The sequence below is a fragment of the Chlorocebus sabaeus genome, chromosome 23 (genome assembly GCF_047675955.1).
Source record: "Chlorocebus sabaeus isolate Y175 chromosome 23, mChlSab1.0.hap1, whole genome shotgun sequence".
Classification (NCBI taxonomy): domain Eukaryota; kingdom Metazoa; phylum Chordata; class Mammalia; order Primates; family Cercopithecidae; genus Chlorocebus; species Chlorocebus sabaeus.
Window position 1 is genome coordinate 80,611,251 of NC_132926.1, and position 25,209 is coordinate 80,636,459.

Consider the following 25,209-nt stretch of genomic DNA (forward strand, 5'->3'; position numbering starts at 1 on the left):
GGGTTTTCTAGGTATTCAATTCTATCATCAGTGAAAATTGACTGATTTCCTCTTTTCTAATTTGGAATCATTTATTTATTTCTCTTGCCTGATTGCTCTGGCTAGGACTTCCAGTACTATGTTGAATAGAAGTAGTGAACACAGTGGGCATTCTCTTATTCCAGTTCTCAGAGGGAATTCTTTTAACTGTCCTCCATTCAGTATGATGTTGGATGTGGGCTTGTCGTATTTGTTTTGTTTGTTTGTTTGTTTGTTTTTACTTCTATGCCTGTTTTGTTGAGGGTTTTTATCATAAAGGGATGCTGTATTTTATCAAATGCTTTTTCTGTGTCTAGTGAGATGATCATATAGGTTTTGTTTTAATTTTGTTTATGTAATGTATCACGATATATTATTTTTTTACTCTGCTGTTGGATTCAGTTAGCTAGTATTTTGTTGGGGATTTGTGCTCATCAGGGATACTGGTCTTTTCTTTTTTTTTCATAATACCCTTTCCTGCTTTTGGTATTAGGGTGATACTGACTTCATAAAATGATTTAGGGAGAATTCCCTCTCTGTGTTTTTTGGAATAATGTCAGTAGGATTGACGCCAATTCTTCTGAATCCATCTGGTCCTGGACTTTGTTTGTTGGCATTTTGTTTTAATTACTGATTTAATCTCACTGCTTGTTATTGGTCTGGTCAGGGTTTCTGTTTCTTCCTGATTTAATCTAGGAGGGTAGTATATTTCCAGGAATTTATCCATTTCCTGTAGATTTTATACTTGGTACATGTAATGGTGTTCATAGTCCCCTTGAATGACTTTGTGTATTTTTGTGGTATTGGATGTAATATTTCCAGTTTCATTTATAATCAAACATTTTTGGATGGTCTCTCTTCCTTTCCTGGTTAATTTCACTAATGGTCTATCAATTTTGTTTGTCTTTTCAAATAAAAAGCTCTTTGTTTCATTTACCTTTTGTATTTTCTTTGCTTCTATTTAATTTAGTTCTGCTCTGATTTTTGTTATTTCTTTTATTCTTCTGTCTTTAGGTAGTTTCTTCCAGTTTCTGTAGTTCTTTGAGGTGTGATATTAGGTTGTCAATTTGTGCTTTTCAAACTTTTTGATTTAGACATTTAATGTTATGAACTTTCCTCTTAGCACTGCTTTTGATATATTTAAGCAGTTTTGATAACTTGTGTCACTGTTATTGTTCATTTTAAAGAATTTTAAATTTCCATCTTGATTTCATCCCTAATGCAAAAGTAATCAAGAACAGATTATTTAATTTCCATGTATTTATATATTTTTGAGGGTTCCTTTTGGAGTGATTTCCAGTTTTATTACACTGTGACCTGAGAATATACTTGATACAATGTTGATTTTCTTAAATTTGTTGAAACTTGTTGCATGGCCTATCATATGGTCTATCTTGGAGAATGTTCCCCGTGCTGATGAGAATAATGTATATTCAGCAGTTTATGAGAAGGATCTATAAATATGTGTTAAGTCCATTTGTTATAGGGTATAGTTTAGTCCATTGTTTTTCTTTGTTGACTTTATGTCTTGATGATCTGTCCATTGCTGTCAGTGGATTATTGATGTCCCCCACTTATTGTGTTGCTATTTCATCTCTTACGTCTACAAGCAATTGTTTTTATAAACCTGGGATTTCCAGTGTTAGGTGCATATGAGTTTCCAATTGTAATATCTTCTGGTTGGATTGGTCCTTTTATCATTATGTAATGCCTTCTCTGTCTTTTTTCCTTTAAAGCTTTAAGGTCTGTTTTGTCTGATCGAAGAACAGTGACTCGTATTTGCTTTGATTTATATTTACATGGAATATAGTTTTTTACCCTTTAACCTGGTGTTATATGAATCCTTATGTGTTAGTTGAGTCTCTTACAGACAGCAGATAGTTACCTGATGTTTTTTAAAATCTATTCTGCCATTCTCTATTTTTTAAATGGAGCATTTAGGCCATTGACATTCCACAGTAATATTGAGATTTAACACTAGTATTTTTTAAAATGTTGCTGAGGAGTTACATGTGGAGACAAGGGAAAAATGCCTTCAATGATTTTGCTTGGAACGTCTCATGGAAGGGAGTTGCCAATTATTGAGATGAGCAACAACAACAGCATATAATGAGAATTTGGGGTATGGGGAGTGTGGCATAAAATATTTCATTGAAAATATGCGACATGTGAATTACCTATGCAACACCCAATGGAGATGCCAAGTAAGCTAGCAGGTTCATGAGTGGCTTTTCAAAGTACAGAATAAAATAAACACATACTTTTATAAGCAGCAGCAAATCAATTACATTTAAAACCAATAAACCAGGTATAACCAAAGCAGTTAATGAAGACAAAGTCTATCCAAGAACAGATTCTCTGATAATTCAATACTTAGAAATTAAAATTTTGGGAAGAAATTAGCACAGGAAACAGAAAGAAAAAATAAATTCTGAGTTGAGAAAGACAGAACAAAAGTAATGTTTCTTAGCAGTCAACATGGATGGTGAGAGGAGTCAAAATTGTTGAATTTTCTATTTCTGAGTAACAAGACGGCTGGTAATAATTTCATCAATGACATTGGACAAACAAGAGGAGCAATCTGCAGAATTTGATGCAGAACAAAAGCACAATATCTTCCTTAAAACTCACAACATATTTCCTTTGATGTGCCAATACAACTTAGCATGCAGAACAGTTATTGATTATCAAAAGCAGTCAATTAAGAAGTGTCAAGACAATAACTGTTCCCTCGATAACTGTAGGCCATAATTTATACAACAGATGATGGGCAGTGGTATTATAGTTAATATATAAATTGAATTTTTACAGACTCTAGTACACTTGTTTCTTTCTCATCCTATTATTTTCTCTTCCTTAGATCTGTTTTATAAAGTAAATAGGGTTATTATTGATTGTTCTGCTTTGAATTAGAATGCTGTTTGTACTAGTCAAGATATATAATGCCAATACTATAATAAATATTGATATTTTAAAACGTAAACTTTTAAAGTATACAAGAGTTAAAATATTTTGTCTTAAAATTAATTGCTATTTTAATAATATTTATTGTAAAAAGATAGGAACATGTCACAGTATTTAATTAATAAAGAAGTTATAAGATACCTGTGATATATAAGACTTTCATTTTTCCCTAGGTGTAGTGAATTGGTTCACTTTTGTGCTGAAAATGTAGTACATTTTTATTATGAAACCTCTGAGATTAGAAGACATCACTTTCACCTGAGTTTACTGATTATAATACTTAAAGCAGCAGAGATTTCCAAATATTATTTTGGATTTTTTAAATCAAATTTCCAACAATTGTATTTAGGATGATCACATTTCAGTGCTTTCCACAAAAGTAATAAAGATTTTAAATGTGAGTAACAGATCGAGTTTACTAAAACAAGCTTTGGCATAACTCAGTCTGTACACCCATGCATCTGCAAGCTGTCTATTACTCAAGCATTTTCCAGCAAAACTCATTCTGTATTAAGCTCTGAAGCAGCATCTTTAGTTCATTACTGACATTTCCATATAAAATTTCTACCTGGAACCCAATTAATTAACCAAACAAAAATAATTATTTTCTTCAAAATGTTCTCATTTTTTGTCAGTCCCAGATAATGACATCACCAACATGCCTACATCTTATACTTCAAATTTTAACATCATCTTTGAGACCTCGATGTCCTGTTGTTACCCTAGACATCTTCTTAATAATTCATATCAATTATTTCATTCAACTTCTGAGAAACTCTCTTTAACAAAAAATTTCAATAGGTTTTTTTCTTACAAAAGTATTATATATTCATTATATAAGATATAGGAAATGTAGACAAATCTAAAAATTAAGTTAATGCTTACTCATAATCCTATATACTGGAGAGAATTACCATTACTATTCTATTGTGTATATATATTATATATATAATATGCAATATAATATTTAATAGTCACATTAATGCATATAATTTACAAAATAGAAATCATTGTATATATTTTGTTTAATCTGGATTTCAATGTTTTGTAAATATGTTTCATTGCATTAATTACTCTTCCAAAACAGTCTCTCCCCATTTTTTGTTGTTACCTAGTTAAGAGGAACCACAATCTCTCCATTTGAAAATTATGTTTATTTAACTTAAAATATGTTTTTATACTAGTAACATAATATTCAATTAGCTGGATGGACTACAATTTATTGAAATTTTCCCTAATGGTAAGCTAATAAATTATTTATAATTTCTCATCACTATAAACAGTATGCCTAAGATTATCAATTTCATTAAATCTTTCTGCTAGTATTTCCTTATCTATTCCTAAAAGTGGATTGGTAAGAGTGAACATCTATTGTGGCATTTGATACGCACTGTGCAGAGACCTGTTCTACTTTTCATTTCCTGCAAAGAGATCTCATGCTCATTAGCATGATGTTTGAAGCTTTCAACCATTTGGTTTTAAATAGTCATTAGCTATTCCAGTTTTTTGGCCTGCTAAAATTGCACCCACTCACACAGCTACACGCTAACTATAGTAAACCCATTTGGTTGTTTTGATTCAAGTGCATATTTCTGCCTCTTGTTTAAACATGTCAGAGTTGTTTTTGTTTTTGTTTTTAACATTTCCGCCTTGTTTATTTATTGGGTAATTTCTCAGAAGCAAGGTTTTCAAAAAGAGGAGAGAGATGAGATATTCTGTAAAGAGAAATATGAAGCCCCTTCTTTTTGAGGAAAGGGGAACATGCAAAAACCAGCTGAGGGAAAGGAACAAGTTTTTGGAGGGGAGAGATTAGAGAACATGGAAAAAAATAACAATTTCTCTAAGAACTGGATTTATCCACAGTCAACTTTCTACTCCTTTTGTCCTGTTCCAATTGTTTGAACACAGATTTCAAATGACTTTTTTTTAAATCTAGTTTTGGTATATAGAGTTGTATCCCTTTTTCTGTGCACACATTCTCATGTACAACATGCAATTATAAAAACAGGATTGGTTCCAATGCTGTTATGCTATCTGTAGTCTTCCTCCTTAACAGTCTGTCAGGTGCCAATCTTCTCATGTTAGTTAGTTCACATATTCATCAACGTTTTAATAGCTGTATGGTAACTTCTTTAACTGTTTTTCTAATGGACAATCAATTTGTCTCTATTTTTGTATTTTTAACAATATGTGTTCATGCTTCTTTTCAGCCTTTAATGTCAGGATTTTTGATATCCTATATAAAGACACCTGTAGGGTGAAACATCTGTGTCTCCTTGGATAACACTTTTTCTCCCCTTTGTGCCTTTCATGGTATTATGTGTCTCTAATATATAATATGGATATAATATATACTTCAGTGTAATAAAACTGTGTGTGACTGTATCTTGATTTTGACCATTACGCCTAGCAAGTGGCTTAAGGTAGAGTGTATTTCAGTTATGTGGCTTAAGGTGGAGTATATTTCAGTTATGCTTGTATACACTAAAATACCTTGCTCAAAAGAACAATACATGATTTGTATTATATTGGATGTTGTATATCATAAGTGCAGCTTCTACCTTGTTCAGCACAGCTTGTATGTTTGTGGTATATGATAGGTATTATATCATAAAGTGTTTTAAATTTCTTGAGTAAAGATGAATTCTGATAGTGAAAAGCAAATTGGGAATATTAAATCTTTCTGGCATGGATGATGGCCATGTGCACCCATGTATCAGAGAGCTGTCTATTGCTCAAACATTTCCCAGAAAATCTGACTCACTATTGAATTCTGAACAACATTTTAATTGAGTTCAGGGCCAATATTTAAATTAGTGAAATATTTAATTATCAACCTTTATTTCATGCTCTTTCATTTGTCCTTAATACTAATACATTTTAAATATTTCATAAATATAAGTAATTGCATAGATTTTTTATAGAGATATATGAGGAACTTAATAGTCCAAATTCATTCAAATGTTCAGAACTTTGAAAATCTATAGTAATGTTAGTGTTGTATGCAACAAAAGGTTTTATATGATACTTTACTCCAGATTACATAGAATGAGACCTCCTTTCCTGTTAAAAACATTATATTCTCACACAATACACTGGATACATCTTTTTTATGAGAAGCAAGTATCTTTTTAAAAATATTTGAATACATATCTATAAGATTTGTATTCAGGTCTAACAGTGATTTAAGCAATATAAATATAAATTTGTGACAGATCTTCAAGCAATTACCTAAACAGAGCTGTTTTAAACCTTTTGGTGGTTTCAAGTATAATTTCTCCATTGTGCTTTGTTTTGAAAATGGAATTTTACCAAATGTAATCATTTCTAAAATTTTGTTTAATTTTATATACACAAATTGTTTGTTTATATACACAAATTGTGTGTATATAGTAGGTGTATATATTTATGGGGTACATGAGATGTTTTACTATAGGAATGCAGTATGAAATAAGCACATCCTGGAGAGTGGAGTATCCATCCCCTTGAGCATTTATTCTTTGAGTTACAAATAATCCAATTACATACTTTATTTTGGAGTTTCCTCAAAAAATTAAAAATTGAATTACCAAATACACTCTTCCAATTTGATAAAGCAGGTGTCCAAAGTAGTCAGAAAGTAAATGCACAATAGACACATCCACCTTTGATTTTTAATAAATGGTGTGATGTGAATGGTCCAAAGAAACAATCAGAAGCAAATGGAGTCATTTTGGTAATAATTTAACATATTTACTCTTATAATTTTCTTTTTAAAATGTTTTCCACAAACGTTAAAATAAAAATAGTTAAGAAAAATTAGCCAGGGCAGTGGTATATGCCTGTAGTTGCAGCTACTTGTGAGGCTGAAGTGGGAGGCTCACTTAAGCCCTGGAATTCAAGGCCAGCCTGGGCAACATAGTGAGACCACATCTCTAAAACACAAATACACAAAACCAAATGTATCATTTGTACATACATTTTGTTTCTCTTTAATGCCAAGGGAAAGTATATTATGATGGCAAAGAACAAGAAAGTCTAAGTATAATTTCTGCTTGAGGTGGAGGAAAAGTGTCAAGAGTTAGGTCTTTTTTTAATTCTTTTAGCCCATTGATTCTCTATCAGCAGCAGTATTGTATCCTAGATGAAAACTGGCAATATGTGTGGATGTAATTTGTTGTCACAAGTGGATAGTGCTACTGGCATTTAATGGACAGAGGTGAGAAATGCTGCCAAATATTCTATAATGCACCACATAAACATGCACAACAAAGAATTATCTGACCCCAAATGTCAATAGTGCCAAGGCTGAGAAACACTGTTTTAATATCTATCAGCCCTTTGCCTCCTTTTGTGGATGTCTCTTTCCTGTACCTATAACCAAGCTTTAGTCCCCGGTCCTTGTGGTCAAGAAAAAACATCTATATTATATACAATAAGCTGTGATATATATATATACACACACACACACATATATATATTTATATTTGTTCCAAAGTACTCAAACCCCAGTCATAAATGTAAAAAAAAAGTAATCTTAAGTCATTTCCCACCTGCTGATGTATCTCTCATATATTCATACACTCATACTTATTTTTTTTGTTTTGTCTTTAATACTGAATTTTCAAGAATGAGATAAACTGATCACATGTGAAGGATTATTAAACCATTTTAATTTAATTAGCCATTTTATTGCTGAATGTTCTTTATTGCTCTTGCTGTATTAAAAGAGAGTGAGAATCTACAAGATTACTGAGTGTTGCTGAAAGGCCAATATTTTCATGCAATTTTCTAGTCACTCTACATTACATCAACTTCAAGATTGAAGAAGCCAGGTTGGCCAAGATTTAGACAAAAATGAAATTCTTGTCTTAGAGCAGGGATTGGCAAACTACAACCTACAGACTAAGTTCAGCCAGCCAATCTGATTTTGTGTTGAAGACTTAAATCTAAGTCCTGGAATTATGAAAATACTACAACATAACATTGGGAAAATGTTTTACATTAGTCTTGGCAAATAGTTTTTGAATAGACCTCAAAAGCACAGGCAATAAAGCAAAAATAGGCAAAGGAGATCGCATCAAGTTAAAAAAAAACTTCTGCACATCAAATGAAACAATCAACAATGTAAAAAGACAACCCACAGACTGGGAGAATTTTTTCCAAACTATCTGTCTGATAAAGGATTAATAACCATAGTATATAAAGAGCTAAGACAGATCAATAGTGAAAAATGAACAGATAATTTAATTTAAAAATGGGCTAAAGATCTGAAGACATTTCACCAAAGAAGATATATAAATGGCCAATAGTTATGTGAAAGAATGCTCAAAATTACTATCATCAGAGAAATGAAAATCAAAACTACAATGAGATATCACCTCACGCCAGTTTAAATGGTCATTATGAAAAAAAAAAAAAATACAAGGAATAACAAATGCTGGTGAGAATGTGGAGAAAGGGAAACCCTTGAACACTGTAGGTAGGTATGTCAATTAGAACAGCCACTATGGAAAACAGTACGGTGGTTCCTCAAAATAATAAAAGTAGAACTATCATGTTATCCAGCAAATTCAGTACTTAGTATATAAAAAAAGAAATGAAATCAATATATCAAAGGGATATCTGCATTCCCATGTTTATTAAAACACTATTCACAATAGCCAGAGTATGGAATCAACCTTAGTGCCCATCAATGCATGAATGGATTAAGAAAATTGGTATGTATACGCAATCGAATATTATTCAGCTATAAAAACGAACAAAATCCTGTCATTTGCAGCCACAAAGATAGAACTGGAGGTCATTTTGCCAAATGAAATAAGTCAAGCCTAGAAAGACAAATATTTCATGTTTTCACTCATATTAAGGAGCTTAAAAATGTATCTCATAAAGATAAAGGGTAGATTGGTGGTTTGCAAGTAGTTCATAAAACAGCTCAGTTATATTTTTAATGAATTTCCCATGGCGACTTTTGTGCTACAATGCATTTGAGTAGTTGCCACAGAAATTATATAGCTTACAAAGTTTAAAATCTTACCCCTGGACTTTTCCAGAAAAAAAAAAAAAATGTCATCCTGTTCTAGAGCAATGATTTCTAAATACTAAAGTGAGTTACTGTGGCCACAGGGAGAGCGAAGCAGTAAGTTTGAAGCTAGAATAGTCCTTTCTTCTCTTGAAATGTATTCAAGTCTATCTGCATAATCTAACGAAACTTTTACAGAGTTTAAAATCAGTGACTTAAATCTTTAAGTACTCAGTAAATATTTGTTTTGATGATGCTGATAATGACAGTAATGATGTTAATAAAAGATATAGTTAAGATCAACACAAATTGAGTACATATTATGCACCATATATGTACAGGAGGAATGACATGATTCTTTCTCTGGGGGTGGCAATAGAATTTTTTTTTTTCTCTAGGATTTGTATTATCTTTGTTGAATTTAAGGACACGCATTGTAATATGTAGTGGTTACATATATACAGGGTATATATTACATCATAATATATATTAGTTAAATGTATAGTATTAACAAGGGTTTATCAAGAAGAGATAAATTAACTCTTTTCTTTCTCTTTAGTTTTACCATATATTTTTAAAATGTGTTTTGGATGTTTTCAGGTTAAGAATCTTTAAAATAGGCATTCAGGTTTATCCTGTGGGGATTTCTAGATATTCATTTTGTCCTTTTCCTTGTAATTATTTTGCTTTCCTTTTATTGAGATGAAAGTGTTAAATTGTAAAATAAATTATGTATTTTGAATAATTTCTGTCACTGTTTATTTCTGTATATAAGTTGAAATAAGAGGACAGGGGGACAAGGCAATATAAATTGAGAGCAAGGATATATCTAAGTTACAGAAAAAACAAAACCAAATGCTATCCATAAAGAGGATTTTCTTCTGACCTACAGTGGCATAATTTCCTACATAAGAGGGTAAGTGCTCAGGTCTAAGGTCTTAACTCTACCCCTTTCCCTTAAAGCCCTTTCCCACTCCTTGTGTTCTCAGCTCAGTAATTAGCAAATGTGTCTACCCAGTCACTCAGCACAAAAAGTTTGGCAGCATCTTTAATTTATCTTGCTTTCCACATGCAATCTATCATTAAGTCCTATTAATTTACCTCCTAAACAATTAACCACTACTATTACTTTTATCCAACACTTTTATCACATCTTTCTTGGTCTACTATGATTGTCTCCCCATGGCTCTCCATGTTTATACCTTTGCTTTCACACAATCTGCTGTCACTAATGCAATGATTTTTTTTGAAACACAAATTATATAACTCAGTCAAGTTTATAACTCCTCTCCACCTTCACAATTAAAATAAAAATTGAGGATTTTGTTCTGAATTATGAAGCTTTTGTGATCTGAACTGTGTCTGCTCTCCTGATTTCCTCTGATGCACCTTCTCCCTTGGCCCACACCAGAGGTGCTGGCCTTCCCTTTCTTCCTGCAAGGTGACTCACTCATTTCTACTTTTTACTCTTTTCTCTGGGGATTTGCTTTCTCATGATCTTTGCTGCATGTGTTCTTTCTAAAGAGTTTAAATGAGGCTGGAGAAGTACTACTATTATTTTTGATGCGGAGATAAAAATAGGTTTAGCATTTGCACTACCTTGCTGTATTTATGCGCAAACATTTTAGTATATAGTTAACTTAAATATTGTTTTCTCAGAGATGTCTTCCCCTTCAGTCTCCTAGTTACTCATTAAAGAATGGCATGTTTTCTTTTTTTTTTTTAACCTGCTTCATTGAGGTATAATTTACTTAAATTATGTTATCAATTTAATTACTTTTGACAAATACATAAAGGCATGTAAATGCCACCATAGTCAAGATAGAGAACATTTCCATCACCCCCAGAATATTCCTTTAGGACACTTGCTACCAATAAGCTGTGCCCCCCTCCAGTTTCCTGAATAGAAATTTCTCAAGAGAAGACATTCAAATGACAAACAAATATATGAAAAAAAAATGCTCAGCATCACTAATCGTCATGGAAATGCATATGGAAACCACTGTGAGATATCACTTAACACAGGTTAGAATCACCGTTACCAAAAGGGGAAAAATGTTAGCAAGGATATGTCAAAAGAAAATCTTGAGCCAAATTAAATTTTAAAAAGTTTATTTGAACAATTAATGATTTGCTAATTGGACAGTCCCCAGAATCACAGCAGATTCAGAGAGACTCCAGGGATGTCTCAGGGTCAGAACAAATTTATAGACACACACCTTCCCCACACACCTTACATGTAAAATTATGTTTTCAGTAGTCTCAATTACATGTTACAATGGTAACTCTGAGCAACTTTTACTTTCAGTGCATACATTTCCTTTCATGAATTCTCTTATGACTTCCATAGACATGACATGCTTGGACTTTCTGACTTGTCCTAAACATCCCTCTTTTTAAACAACCAGTTATTTTACTTTAGGACATGAATTTGCCATAGAAGATCCTCTCTTACATAACATCTCTTTTATTTATAACCTTCTTTGCATAGCTAGGGCACATGGCTAATTCCACATGTCCCCAGGCTTTCTTTAGAATCTAATGCTCCAGAATAAATTGAACAATTTTTAAAAGTCAAAGAAGCAGTTTATGACCTTAAAGCATTTAGAAAACCTAATGTCTGACCTGCATAATTTAGACCAAATATTTTTATTTTGCTAATAATCTTTAAAACTATTTTAATTTTCCAAAGATTACTAAAGTTATGTGAGCTATAGAACATTACAGTTTTAATTTTTCTTTCAATATATTTGATTTAAGCACTTATTTTTCTTTAAGCCAGTTAATTAGAGCTCACACACAAAATACACATATAAATATACAGACAGACAGAAGAAGATCCAGTAGTTGTAAGATATTTCATTTACCAGTTTCTAGGTTTCTTAATTGGATTACTGACCTTAGGGTGCAGTCCAGGGAAGAAATGACTAGGAAAACATTCAGTTACTAGGGCCTAACAAGCAGGCACAGCTGGAAGGCAAAACAGATCTCTAAAAATCAAAGGTCCCATTTTTGTACCAGATCCTGGATCTCAAAAAGAGGGAATCAGCCCATTCCCATGGGAGTCTTCTCACTCAGTGTGGAGTGGGGACATTTCCATAATGTGCATGGGGCAAGAGCATGCTTCTCTAATCCAAACATGCAAACAGTTAAGTATTTCCCCATAATTGCCATCAGCCATCACTAAAAGTACATTTCCAACCTAGTTATTACACATCAAAGCTCCCTTAATGTGAATTTTGATTACTTCACAAAACCATCAGATAACACAATGCAAAACAGAAAAATCCTTAGATTTTTAAAGGGATCTATCTACTTTTAATTCCTGGGGTTTCATGAGGAGAACAGAGTGGTTTTTTTTGTTGTTGTTGTTTGTTTGTTTGTTTGTAGACAGGTTCTATGGTGCCTCCTCTGTTTTTCCCAAGGAGTCCTAGTCTATCAGAAGTTATCTTAGGTCCTCTCATGTGTGCATGAAGACTGGCAAGATAAAAATGGATAAAAATAATTAAGTGGACTGAGAAGAAAAAATTATTTTTTCCTAACAAAATTCAAGAAGGGAAAAAAACATAAAGGCTTTTAAATATTTGTATATCAGGGATATCCACTTTTAATTAAGCTGACTTTTAACCATAGTTCTCTTTTAAAAATCCGTTTAAATCTCTTATTACCAGACTTTAACCATGCCAAACAGCATTTCTGGCTTTTGAACTTTACCAAAGGTAACCTCCCAGGTGCTCAGAGAAAGGAAAATTCAAGAGAGTTCGTAGAGGGGAAGAGTATCAATAAATTGTAAAGGTCACCAAATATCAAACCAGAAAGAAATCATTCCTTAAGCCAGGAATTGAACCTGGATGGCCACTGTGAAAAGGCAAAAGCTTTGAATCTGTAAATTACCTTGGGCAGTATGGCCATTTTCACAATGTTGATTCTTCCTATCCATGAGCATGGAATGTTCTTCCATTTCTCTGTGTCCTCTTTTATTTCATTGATGAGTGGTTTGTAGTTCTCCTTGAAGAGATCCTTCACATCCCTTGTAAGTTGAATTCCTAGGTATTTTATTCTCTTTGAAGCAATTGTGAATGGTTGTTCACTCATGATTTGGCTCTCTGTGTGTTATGGTTGTGAATTTTGTACATTGATTTTGTATCCTCAGACTTTGCTGAAGTTGCTTATCAGCTTAAGGAGATTTTGGGCTGAGATGATGGGGTTTTCTAAATATACAATCATGTCATCTGCAAACACAGACAATTTGACTGTCTCTTTTCCTAATTGACTACCTTTTATTTCTTTCTCTTGCCTGATTGCCCTGGCCAGAACTTCCAACACTATGTTGATAAGAGTGGTGAGAGAGGGTATCCCTGTCTTGTGCAAGGTAATTTATAGATTCAATGCCATCCTCATCAAGCTACCAACGACTTTCTTCACAGAATTGGAAAAAACTACTTTAAAGGTCATATGGAACCAAAAAAGAGCCTGCATTGCCAAAAATATCCTAAGCCAAAAGAACGAAACTGGAGGCATCACAATACCTGACTTCAAACTATAGTACAAGGCTACAGTAACCAAAACAGCATAGTACTGGTACCAAAACAGAGATATAGACCAATGGAACAGATCAGAGCCCCCAATAATACTGCACATCTACAACCATCTGATCTTTGACAACCCTGACAAAAACAAGAAAAGGGGAAAGGATTCCCTATTTAATAAATGGTGCTGGGAAAACTGACTAGCTAACCATAAGTAGAAAGCTGAAACTGGATCCCTTCCTTACACCTTATACAAAAATTAATTCAAGATAGACTAAAGGCTTAAATGTTAGATGTCAAACCATAAAAACCCTAGAAGAAAACCTAGGCAATACATGTGTAAAACACCAAAAGCAATGATAACAAAAGCCAAAATTGACAAATGGGATCGAATTAAACTAAAGAGCTTCTGCACAGCAAAAGAAACTACCATCAGAGTGAACAGGCAACCTACAGAATGGGAGAAAATTTTTGCAATCTACTCATCTGACAAAGGGCTAGTATCCAGAATCTACAAAGAACTCAAACAAACTTACAAGGAAAAACTAAACAACCCCATCAAAAAGTGGGCAAAGGATATGAACAGACACTTCTCAAAAGAAGACATTTATACAGCCAACAGACACACGAAAAAATGCTCATCATCACTGGCCATCAGAGAAATGCAAATCAAAAACACAATGAGATACCATCTCACACCAGTTAGAATGGCAATCACTAAAAAGTCAGGAAACAACAGGTGCTAGAGAGGATGTGGAGAAATAGGAACACTTTTACACTGTTGGTGGAACTGTAAACCAGTTCAACCATTTTGGAAGACAGTGTGGCAATTCCTCAAGGATATAGAACTAGAAATACCATCTGACCCAGCCATCCCCTTACTTGGTATATACCCAAAGGATTATAAATCATGCTGCTGTAAAGACACATGCACATGTATGTTTATTGCGGCACTGTTCACAATAGTGAAGACTTAGAAGCAACCCAAATGTCCATCAGTGATAGACTGGATTAAGAAAATGTGGCACATATGCACCATGGAATACTATGCAGCCATAAAAAAGAATGACTTCATGTCCTTTATAAGGACATGGATGAAGCTTGAAACCATCATTCTGAGCAAACTATTGCAAGGACAAAAAACCAAACACCACATGTTCTCACTCATAGGTGGGAACTGAGCAGGGAGAACACTTGGACACATAGTGGGGAACATCACACACCGGGGCCTGTTGTGGGGTGGGGGGAGGGGGGAGGGATAGAATTAGGAGATATACCTAATGTAAAATGACCAGTTAATGGATGCAGCACACCAACATGACACAAGTATACATATGTAACAAATCTGCACTGGGCAGACCACCCTGGCTAACATGGTGAAACCCCTTGTCTACTAAAAATACAAAAAGTTAGCCAGGTGTGGTGGCAGGTACCTGTAGTCCCAGCTACTCGGGAGGCTGAGGCAGGAAGATGGCATGAACTCAGGAGGCAGAGCTTGCAGTGAGCTGAGATCGCGCCACTGCACTCTAGCCTGGGCAACAGAGCGAGACTCTGTCTAAAAAAAAAAAAAAAAAAAGATAATTGCCAGACACATTATTTCCCATAAGGATATGGGAACTCATATTTTGTGCATATGTATATAACCATTGATATATATGTATTTGTGTATATATATTATACATATATTCATATATATAATATATATATATATTTAACCACTGAATTGTGAAGAAACAATTATCCATATATGTGCAGACAGGTCTATTTCTAGATTCTGTGATCTGTTCATTGCTCTATAAGTTTATCTTTTCTTTCTTTATTAATATACTTTAAGAGTGAGTCTTAAAACACATATTGTGTGCCTTAATTTTAGTACATATTTTCTAAATTTATTTTTGCTATTCTAGACCCTTTACACTTACATATAAATATTTCATTCAGCTCGTAAAATTTTATGAAAACCCTTTTGTGGTTTTTGATTGGAATTTTATTAACTAGGTAAATCAAGTTGGGTGGAATTGACATCTTAGCAATACTGAGTCTTCTGATCCAGGGGGATGGTATATATCTTCATTTATTTAGGTCTTATAATTTATATTAAAGTTCAGTGCTTTCATACTTCTGATTGTACAGGTCTTACACATATTTTATTAAATTATTTCTAAGAGTTTCATATTTTGGGGGCAGAGCAAGATGGCCGAATAGGAACAGCTCCAGTCTCCAACTCCGAGTGCGAGCGACACAGAAGACAGGTGATTTCTGCATTTTCAACTGAGGTACTGAGTTCATCTCACTAGGGAGTGCCAGACAATCGGTGCTGGTCAGCTGCTGCAGCCCGACCAGCGAGAGCTGAAGCAGGGCGAGGCATCGCCTCACCTGGGAAGTGCAAGGGGGAAGGGAATCCCTTTTCCTAGCCAGGGGAACTGAGACACACAACACCTGGAAAATCGGGTAACTCCCACCCCAATACTGCACTTTAAGGAATCAGGCACACCAGATTATATCCCACACCTGGCTGGGAGGGTCCCATGCCCACCGGAGCGTCCCTCATTACTAGCACAGCAGTCTGTGATCTACCAGCAAGGCAGCAGTGAGGCTGGGGGAGGGGCGCCCGCCATTGCTGAGGCTTAAGTAGGTAAACAAAGCCGCTGGGAAGCTCGAACTGGGTGGAGCTCACAGCAGCTCAAGGAAACCTGCCTGTCTCTGTAGACTCCACCTCTGGGGACAGGGCACAGTAAGCAATAACAAATGCAACAGAAACTTCTGCAGACGCAAATGACTCTGTCTGACAGCTTTGAAGAGAGCAGTGGATCTCCCAACACAGAGGTTGAGATCTGAGAAGGGACAGACTGCCTGCTCAAGTGGGTCCCTGACCCCTGAGTAGCCTAACTGGGAGACATCTCCCACTAGGGGCAGTCTGACACCCCACACCTCACAGGGTGGAGTACACCCTGACAGGAAGCTTCCAAAGCAAGAATCAGACAGGTACACTTGCTGTTTAGCAATATTCTATCTTCTGCAGCCTCTGCTGCTGATACCCAGGCAAACAGGGTCTGGGGTGGACCTCAAGCAATCTCCAACAGACCTACAGCTGAGGGTCCTGACTGTTAGAAGGAAAACTATCAAACAGGAAGGACACCTACACCAAAACCCCATCAGTACGTCACCATCATCAAAGACCAGAGGCAGATAAAACCACAAAGATGGGGAAAAAGCAGGGCAGAAAAGCTGGAAATTCAAAAAACAAGAGTGCATCTCCCCCTGCAGAGGAACACAGCTCATTGCCAGCAACGGATCAAAGTTGGACGGAGAATGACTTTGACGAGATGAGAGAAGAAGCCTCCAGTCCATCAAACTTCTCACAGCTAAAAGAGGAATTATGTACCCAGCACAAAGAAACTAAAAATCTTGAAAAAAGAGAGGAAGAATTGATAACTAGAATAATTAATGCAGAGAAGGCCATAAATGAACTGACAGAGATGAAAACCACGATACAAGAAATACGTGACAAATGCACAAGCTTCAGTAACCGACTCGATCAGCTGGAAGAAAGAGTATCAGCAATTGAGGATCAAATCAATGAAATGAAGTGAGAAGAGAAATCTAAAGAAAAAAAGAAGAAAAATAAATGAACAAAGCCTGCAGGAAGTGTGGGATTATGTAAAAAGACCAAATCTACATCTGATTGGGATGCCTGAAACTGAGGGGGAAAATGGAACCAAGTTGTAAAACACTCTTCAGGATATCATCCAGGAGAACTTCTCCCAACCTAGTAGGGCAGGCCAACATTCAACTTCAGGAAATACAGAGAACGCCACAAAGATACTCCTCGAGAAGAGCAACTCCAAGACACATAATTGCCAGATTCACCAAAGTTGAAATGAAGGAAAAAATCTTAAGGGCAGCCAGAGAGAAAGGTCGGGTTACCCACAAAGGGAAGCCCATCAGACTAACAGCAGATCTCTCGGCAGAAACTCTACAAGCCAGAAGAGAGTGGGGGCCAATATTCAACACTCTTAAAGAGAAGAATTTTAAACCCAGAATTTCATATCCAGCGAAACTAAGTTTCATAAGTGAAGGAGAAATAAAATCCTTTACAGATAAGCAAATGCTTAGAGATTTTGTCACCACTAGGCCTGCCTTACAAGAGACCCTGAAGGAAGCACTAAACATGGAAAGGAACAACCGGTACCAGCCATTGCAAAAACATGCCAAAATGTAAAGACCATCAAGGCTAGGAAGAAACTGCTTCAACTAACGAGCAAAATAACCAGTTAATATCATAATGGCAGGATCAAGTTCACACATAACAATCTTAACCTTAAATGTAAATGGACTAAATGCTCCAATTAAAAGACACAGACTGGCAAACTGGATAAAGAGTCAAGACCCATCAGTCTGCTGTATTCAGGAGACACATCTCACATGCAGAGACACACATAGTCTCAAAATAAAGGGATGGAGGAAGATCTACCAAGCAAATGGAGAATAAAAAAAAGCAGGGGTTGCAATACTAGTCTCTGATAAAACAGACTTTAAACCATCAAAGATCAAAAGAGACAAAGACGGCCATTACATAATGGTAAAGGGATCAATTCAACAGGAAGAGCTAACTATCCTAAATATATATGCACCCATACAGGAGCACCCAGATTCATAAAGGAAGTCCTTAGAGACTTACAAAGAGAATTAGACTCCCATACAATAATAATGGGAGACTTCAACACCCCACTGTCAACATTAGACAAATCAACGAGACAGAAAGTTAACAATGATATCCTGGAATTGAACTCATCTCTGCAGCAAGCAGACCTAATAGACATCTACAGAACTCTTCACCCCAAATCAACAGACTATACATTCTACTCAGCACCACATCACACTTATTCCAAAATTGACTACATAATTGGAAGTAAAGCACTCCTCAGCAAATGTACAAGAACAGAAATTATAACAAACTGTCTCTCAGACCATAGTGCAATCAAACTAGAACTCAGGACTAAGAAACTCAATCAAAACCGCTCAACTACATGAAACTGAATAACCTGCTCCTGAATGACAACTGGATACATAATGAAATGAAGGCAGAAATAAAGATGTTCTTTGAAACCAATGAGAACAAAGATACAACATACCAGAATCTCTGGGACACATTTAAAGCAGTGTGTAGAGGGAAATTTATAACACTAAATGCCCACAAGAGAAAGCAGGAAAGATCTAAAATTGACACTCTAACATCACAATTAAAAGAACTAGAGAAGCAAGAGCAAATACATTCAAAAGCTAGCAGAAGGCAAGAAATAACTAAGATCAGAGCAGAACTGAAGGAGATAGAGACACAAAAACCCCCTAAAATCAATGAATCCAGGAGTTGGTTTTTTGAAAAGATCAACAAAATTGATAGACCGCTAGCAAGACTAATAAAGAAGAAAAGAGAGAAGAATCAAATTGACGCAATAAAAAATGATAAAGGGGATATCACCAACAATCCCACAGAAATACAGACTACTATCAGAGAATACTATAAACACTTTTAAGCAAATAAACTAGAAAATCTAGGAGAAATGGATAATTTCCTGGACACTTACACTCTCCCAAGACTAAACCAGGAAGAAGCTAAATTCCTGAATAGACCAATAGCAGGCTCTGAAATTGAGGCAATAATTAATAGTCTACCAACCAAAAAAAGTCCAGGACCAGATGGATTCACAGCCGAATTCTACCAGAGGTACAAGGAGGAGCTGGTACCATTCCTTCTGAAACTATTCCAATCAATAGATAAAGAGGGAATCCTCCCTAACTCATTTTATGAGGCCAACATCATCCTGATACCAAAGCCTGGCAGAGACACAACCAAAAAAAGAGAATTTTAGACCAATATCCCTGATGAACATCGATGCAAAAATCCTCAATAAAATACTGGCAAACTGGATCCAGCAGCACATCAAAAAGCTTATCCACCATGATCCAGTGGGCTTCATCCCTGGGTTGCAAGGCTGGTTCAACATACACAAATCAATAAACATAATCCAGCATATAAACAGAACCAAAGACAAAAACCACAAGATTATCTCAATAGATGTGGAAAAGACCTTTGACAAAATCAACAGCCCTTCATGCTAAAAACGCTCAATAAATTCGGTATTGATGGAACGTATCTCAAAATAATAAGAGCTATTTATGACAAACCCACAGCCAATATCATACTGAATGGGCAAAAACTGGAAAAATTCCCTTTGAAAACTGGCACAAGACAGGGATGCCCTCTCTCACCACACCTATTCAACATAGTGTTGGAAGTTCTGGCTAGGGCAATCAGGCAAGAGAAAGAAATCAAGGGTATTCAGTTAGGAAAAGAAGAAGTCAAATTGTCCCTGTTTGTAGATGAAATGATTGTATATTTAGAAAACCCATTGCCTCAGCCCAAAATCTCCTTAAGCTGATAAGAAACTTCAGCAAAGTCTCAGGATACAAAATTAATGTGCAAAAATCACAAGCATTCTTATACACCAGTAACAGACAAACAGAGAGCCAAATCTTGAATGAACTTCCATTCACAATTGCTTCAAAGAGAATAAAATACCTAGGAATCCAACTTATAAGGGATGTAAAGGACCTCTTCAAGGAGAACTACAAACCACTGCTCAGTGAAATAAAAGAGGACACAAACAAATGGAAGAATATACCATGCTCATGGATAGGAAGAATCAATATCATGAAAATGGCCATACTGCCCAAGGTAATTTATAGATTCAATGCCATCCCCATCAAGCTACCAATGAGTTTCTTCACAGAATTGGAAAAAACTGCTTTAAAGTTCATATGGAACCAAAAAAGAGCCCACATTGCCAAGACAATCCTAAGTCAAAAGAACAAAGCTGGAGGCATCACGCTACCTGATTTCAAACTATACTACAAGGCTACAGTAACCAAAACAGCATGGTACTGCTACCAAAACAGAGAGCAAGGACTTCATGTCTAAAACACCAAAAGCAATGGCAAGAAAAGCCAAAATTGACAAATGGGATCTAATTAAACTAAAGAGCTTCTGCACAGCAAAAGAAACTACCATCAGAGTGAACAGGCAACCTACAGAATGAGAGAAAATTTTTGCAATCTACTCATCTGACAAAGGGCTAATATCCAGAACCTACAAAGAACTCAAACAAATTTACAAGAAAAAAACAAACAACCCCATCAAAAAGTGGGCAAAGGATATGAACAGACACTTCTCAAAAGAAGACATTCATACAGCCAACAGACACATGAAAAAATGCTTATCATCACTGGCCATCAGAGAAATGCAAATCAAAACCACAGTGAGATACCATCTCACACCAGTTAGAATGGCAATCATTAAAAAGTCAGGAAAAAACAGGTGCTGGAGAGGATATGGAGAAATAGGAACACTTTTACACTGTTGGTGGGATTGTAAACTAGTTCAACCATTATGGAAAACAGTATGACAATTCCTCAAGGATCTAGAACGAGAAGTACCATTTGACCCAGCCATCCCATTACTGGGTATATACCCAAAGTATTATAAATCATGCTGCTATAAAGACACATGCACACGTATGGTTATTGCGGCACTATTCACAATAGCAAAGACTTGGAATCAACCCAAAAGTCCATCAGTGACAGACCGAATTAAGAAAATGTGGCACATATACACCATGGAACACTATGCAGCCATAAAAATGGATGAGTTTGTGTCCTTTGTAGGGACATGGATGTAACTGGAAACCATCATTCTCAGCAAACTATGGCAAGAACAGAAAACCAAACACCGCGTGTTCTCACTCATAGGTGGGAACTGAACAATAAGATCACTTGGACTGGGGAAGGGGAACATCACGCACCGGGGCCTCTCATGGGGAGGCGGAAGGGGGGAGGGATGGCATTGGGAGTTATACCTGATGTAAATGACGAGTTGAAGGGTGCTGACGAGTTGATGGGTGCAGCACACCAACATGGCACAAGTATACATATGTAACAAACCTGCACGTTATGCACATGTACCCTAGAACTTAAAATATAATAATAATAATAATAAAATAAAATAAAAATAACAGGAAACAGAAATTAAAAAAAGAAAAAAGATATATTACACAAACATTAATGCAAGGAAACAAGAGTGCCTGTATGTATATCAGATAAAGCAAAGAAAATTACCAGAAACAGAGAGATTATATAATGATCAAAGGTTTAATCCATGAAGAAGACAGCAATTTTAAAAGTGTACTCACCAAACAACAGTGCTGCAAAATGTGTGATGTGAAAACTGCCAGAACTAAAGTGGTTCAGGCTGGGACCTGCGCTGCCTCAGAATGTAAATTGTAACAAGGGGGCAGGGGGGATGAGGGGACAGCAACACGGGCCTGTGAGGCCTGTGGGTTGCCTGCGTTCCCCAGATCTCCCCGCAGCCGGCTCCGCAGTGGTCCGCTCTGCTTGGTTGCCACGTGCGGATTCGTATTCCAGACCCAAGGCTGCGTGTTCTCCACCGCTTGTTGTGGCCAGTGTTACTGCGGTGACCCCAGAGCAGCCTCCGCGCTATGGAGGAGCCGGGCGCTACGCCTCAGCCCTATTTGGGGCTGGTCCTGGAGGAGCTAGGCAGCCTTCTGGCAGCACTGCCTGAAAGTAGGAGACCATATTCAAATCCTTATGGTTTTCCATGGGAACTGGTGGTATGTGCAGCCGTTGTTGGATGTTTTGCTGTTCTTTTTTTGTGGAGAGCTTTTAGATCCGTTAGGAGTCGGCTTTATGTGGGAAGAGAAAAACAACTTGCTGCAACGCTTTCTGGACTAATTGAAGAAAAATGTAAACTACTTGAAAAATTTAGCCTTATTCAAAAAGAGTACGAAGGCTATGAAGCAGAGTCATCTTTAGAGAATGCCAGCCTTGAGAAGGCGGCAGCAGAAGCACGAAGTTTGGAGGCAACCTGTGAAAAGCTGAAGAGGTCCAATTCTGAACTTGAGGATGAAATCCTCTGTCTAGAAAAAGAGTTCAAAGAAGAGAAATCTAAACATTCTCAACAAGATGAATTGATGGCAGATATTTCAAAAAGGATACAGTCTCTAGAAGATGAGGCAAAATCCCTCAAATCACAAAAAGCTGAAGCCAAAATCATCTGCAAGATATTTAACATGAATGAAGAACGACACGAGATAGCAATACAAGATGCTTTGAATGAAAATTCTCAACTTCTGGAAAGCCAGAAGCAGCTTTTGCAAGAAGCTGAAGTATGGAAAGAACAAGTGAGTGAACTTAATAAACAGAAAATAACATTTGAAGACTCCAAAGTACATGCAGAACAAGTTCTAAATGATAAAGAAAATCACATCAAGACTCTGACTGGATGCTTGCTAGAGATGAAAGATCAAGCTGCTGTGCTTGGAGAGGACATAATGGATGATGATAACTTGGAATTAGAAGTGAACGGTGAATTGGAAAATGGTGCTTACTTAGATGATCCTCCAAAAGGAGCTTTGAAGAAACTGATTCATGCTGCTAAGTTAAATGTTTCTTTAAAAACCTCTGAAGGAGAAAGAAATCACATTATTATTCAGTTATCTGAAGTTGACAAAACAAAGGAAGAGCTTACAGAGCATATTAAAAATCTTCAGACTCAACAAGCATCTTTGCAGTCAGAAAACATGTATTTTGAAAGTGAGAATCAAAAGCTTCAACAGAAACTTAAAATAATGACTGAATTCTATCAAGAAAATGAAATGAAACTCCACAGGAAATTGACAGTAGAGGATTATTCCCGTATACAGGAAGAAGAGAAACTTTCTAAAATGGAAAAAAAGATCAGCCATACCACTGAAGGGCTGGAGACCTATGGAAAGCTAGCCAAAGATCTTGAAGAAGAATTGGAGAGAACTATTAATTTTTATCAAAGGCAGGTTATTTCCTATGAGAAAAAAGGACATGATAATTGGTTGGCAGCTCAGACTGCTGAAAGAAACCTCAATGATTTAAGGAAAGAAAATGCACACAACAGACAAAAATTAACTGAAACAGAGTTTAAATTTGAACTTTTAGAAAAAGATCCTTGTGCACCTGATGTTTCAAATACAGCATTTGGCAAAGAGCATTCCCCATATGGTCCCTCACCATTGGGTCAGCCTTCATCTGAAATGAGAGCTTTTCTATCTCCTCAAACTGTGTTGGAGGGTCCACTGAGATCCTCACCTGTGCTTCCGGGGGGAGGAGGAAGAGGCCCAAGAGGCCCAGGTAATCCTCTGGACCATCAGATTACCAATGAAAGACGAGAACCAGGCTGCAATACGTTAACCGATCCTCTCAGGGCTCCTCCTGACACTGGGTCCCTGTCATCTCCATGGGAACAGGACCGTAGGATGATATTTCCTCCACCAGGACAATCATATCCTGATTCAACTCTTCCTCCACAAAGGGAAGACAGATTTTATTCTAATTCTGATGGACTGGCTGGGCCAGCAGAACTCAGAAGTGTTGATATGCCTTCTTTGGATAAAATGGATGGGTCAATGCCTTCAGAAATGGAATCGAGTAGAAATGATGCCAAAGATCATCCTGGTAATTTAAATGTGCCTGATTCATCTCTCCCTGCTGAAAATGAAGGAACTGGTACCGGCTTCGTTCCTCCACCTCTGGCTCCAATCAGAGGTCCACTGTTTCCAGTGAATACAAGGGGCCCATTCATGAGAAGAGGACCTCCTTTCCCCCCACCTCCTCCAGGAACCATGTTTGGAGCTTCTCGAGGTTATTACTGTCCACGAAGGGATTTCCCAGGTCCACCATGTGCTCCATTTGCAATGAGAAACATCTATCCACCGAGAGGTTTTCTTCCTTCCCTTCACCCAAGACCTGGATTTTACCCCAACCCCACATTCTGAAGGTAGAAGCGAGTTCCCTTCAGGGTTGATTCCACCTTCCAAGGAGCCTGCTACTGAACAACCAGAACCACAGCAAGAAACCTGACAATATTTTTACTCTCTTCAAAAGTAATTTAGACTGATCTCATTTTCAGTTTAAGTAACGGCTGATACTTAAGTGATTACACTTTTCTCAGATTGAAGTTTAAGGAATTATAGTTCTTAGTATAGTAGTTTGTAAATAAAGATGATTTAAATACAAAAAAAAAGAGTTTCATATTTTAATGCTATGCTTAATGATATGTTAAAATTTCAATTAGCATGTTTTAATTCTTTGTACAGATCTTATCATCATTTGTTATTTCTGTGTTGGTGTATTTCAAAGCCTACAGTATATTTCCTTTTTTTTTTTTTCCCCACTGAAATTGTTAAGTAAGCTTCATCATTACAAATACCTTTTTGTATCTTGACCACTACTATATCCTCACTTCTGTAAAAATACTGGCGCACAATAATTTCTCAATAATAATTTATTCCTGAATGAATATACTATATGTTACCTTGTAAAAACTGTCTAATTTTTCTAGGACTTATGTTTCCACATACACACACACACACACACAGAATATACATATAGATATAGATACATGTAACATACATATTAATAATGCAATATTGTACTCAAATATATGCAGAATACAATATAACATTAGTACCCTCCCTAGGTTTTATCACTGTTAAATTGTATGATTTTTAAGTAAAATTCTTAGCATGGTCTGAAAGCAGCATTTTACAATTTCTAATTTTTTAATAATATTATCAAAGACATCAG

At 36.1% G+C, this 25,209-nt stretch overlaps 1 pseudogene; it reads left to right on the forward strand.

Moving 5' to 3' along the window:
- The first annotated feature begins 22,070 nt into the window (after positions 1–22,070).
- On the forward strand, positions 22,071–24,483 carry LOC103244278 (cTAGE family member 8-like; annotated as a pseudogene).
- The last annotated feature ends 726 nt before the right edge of the window (positions 24,484–25,209 follow it).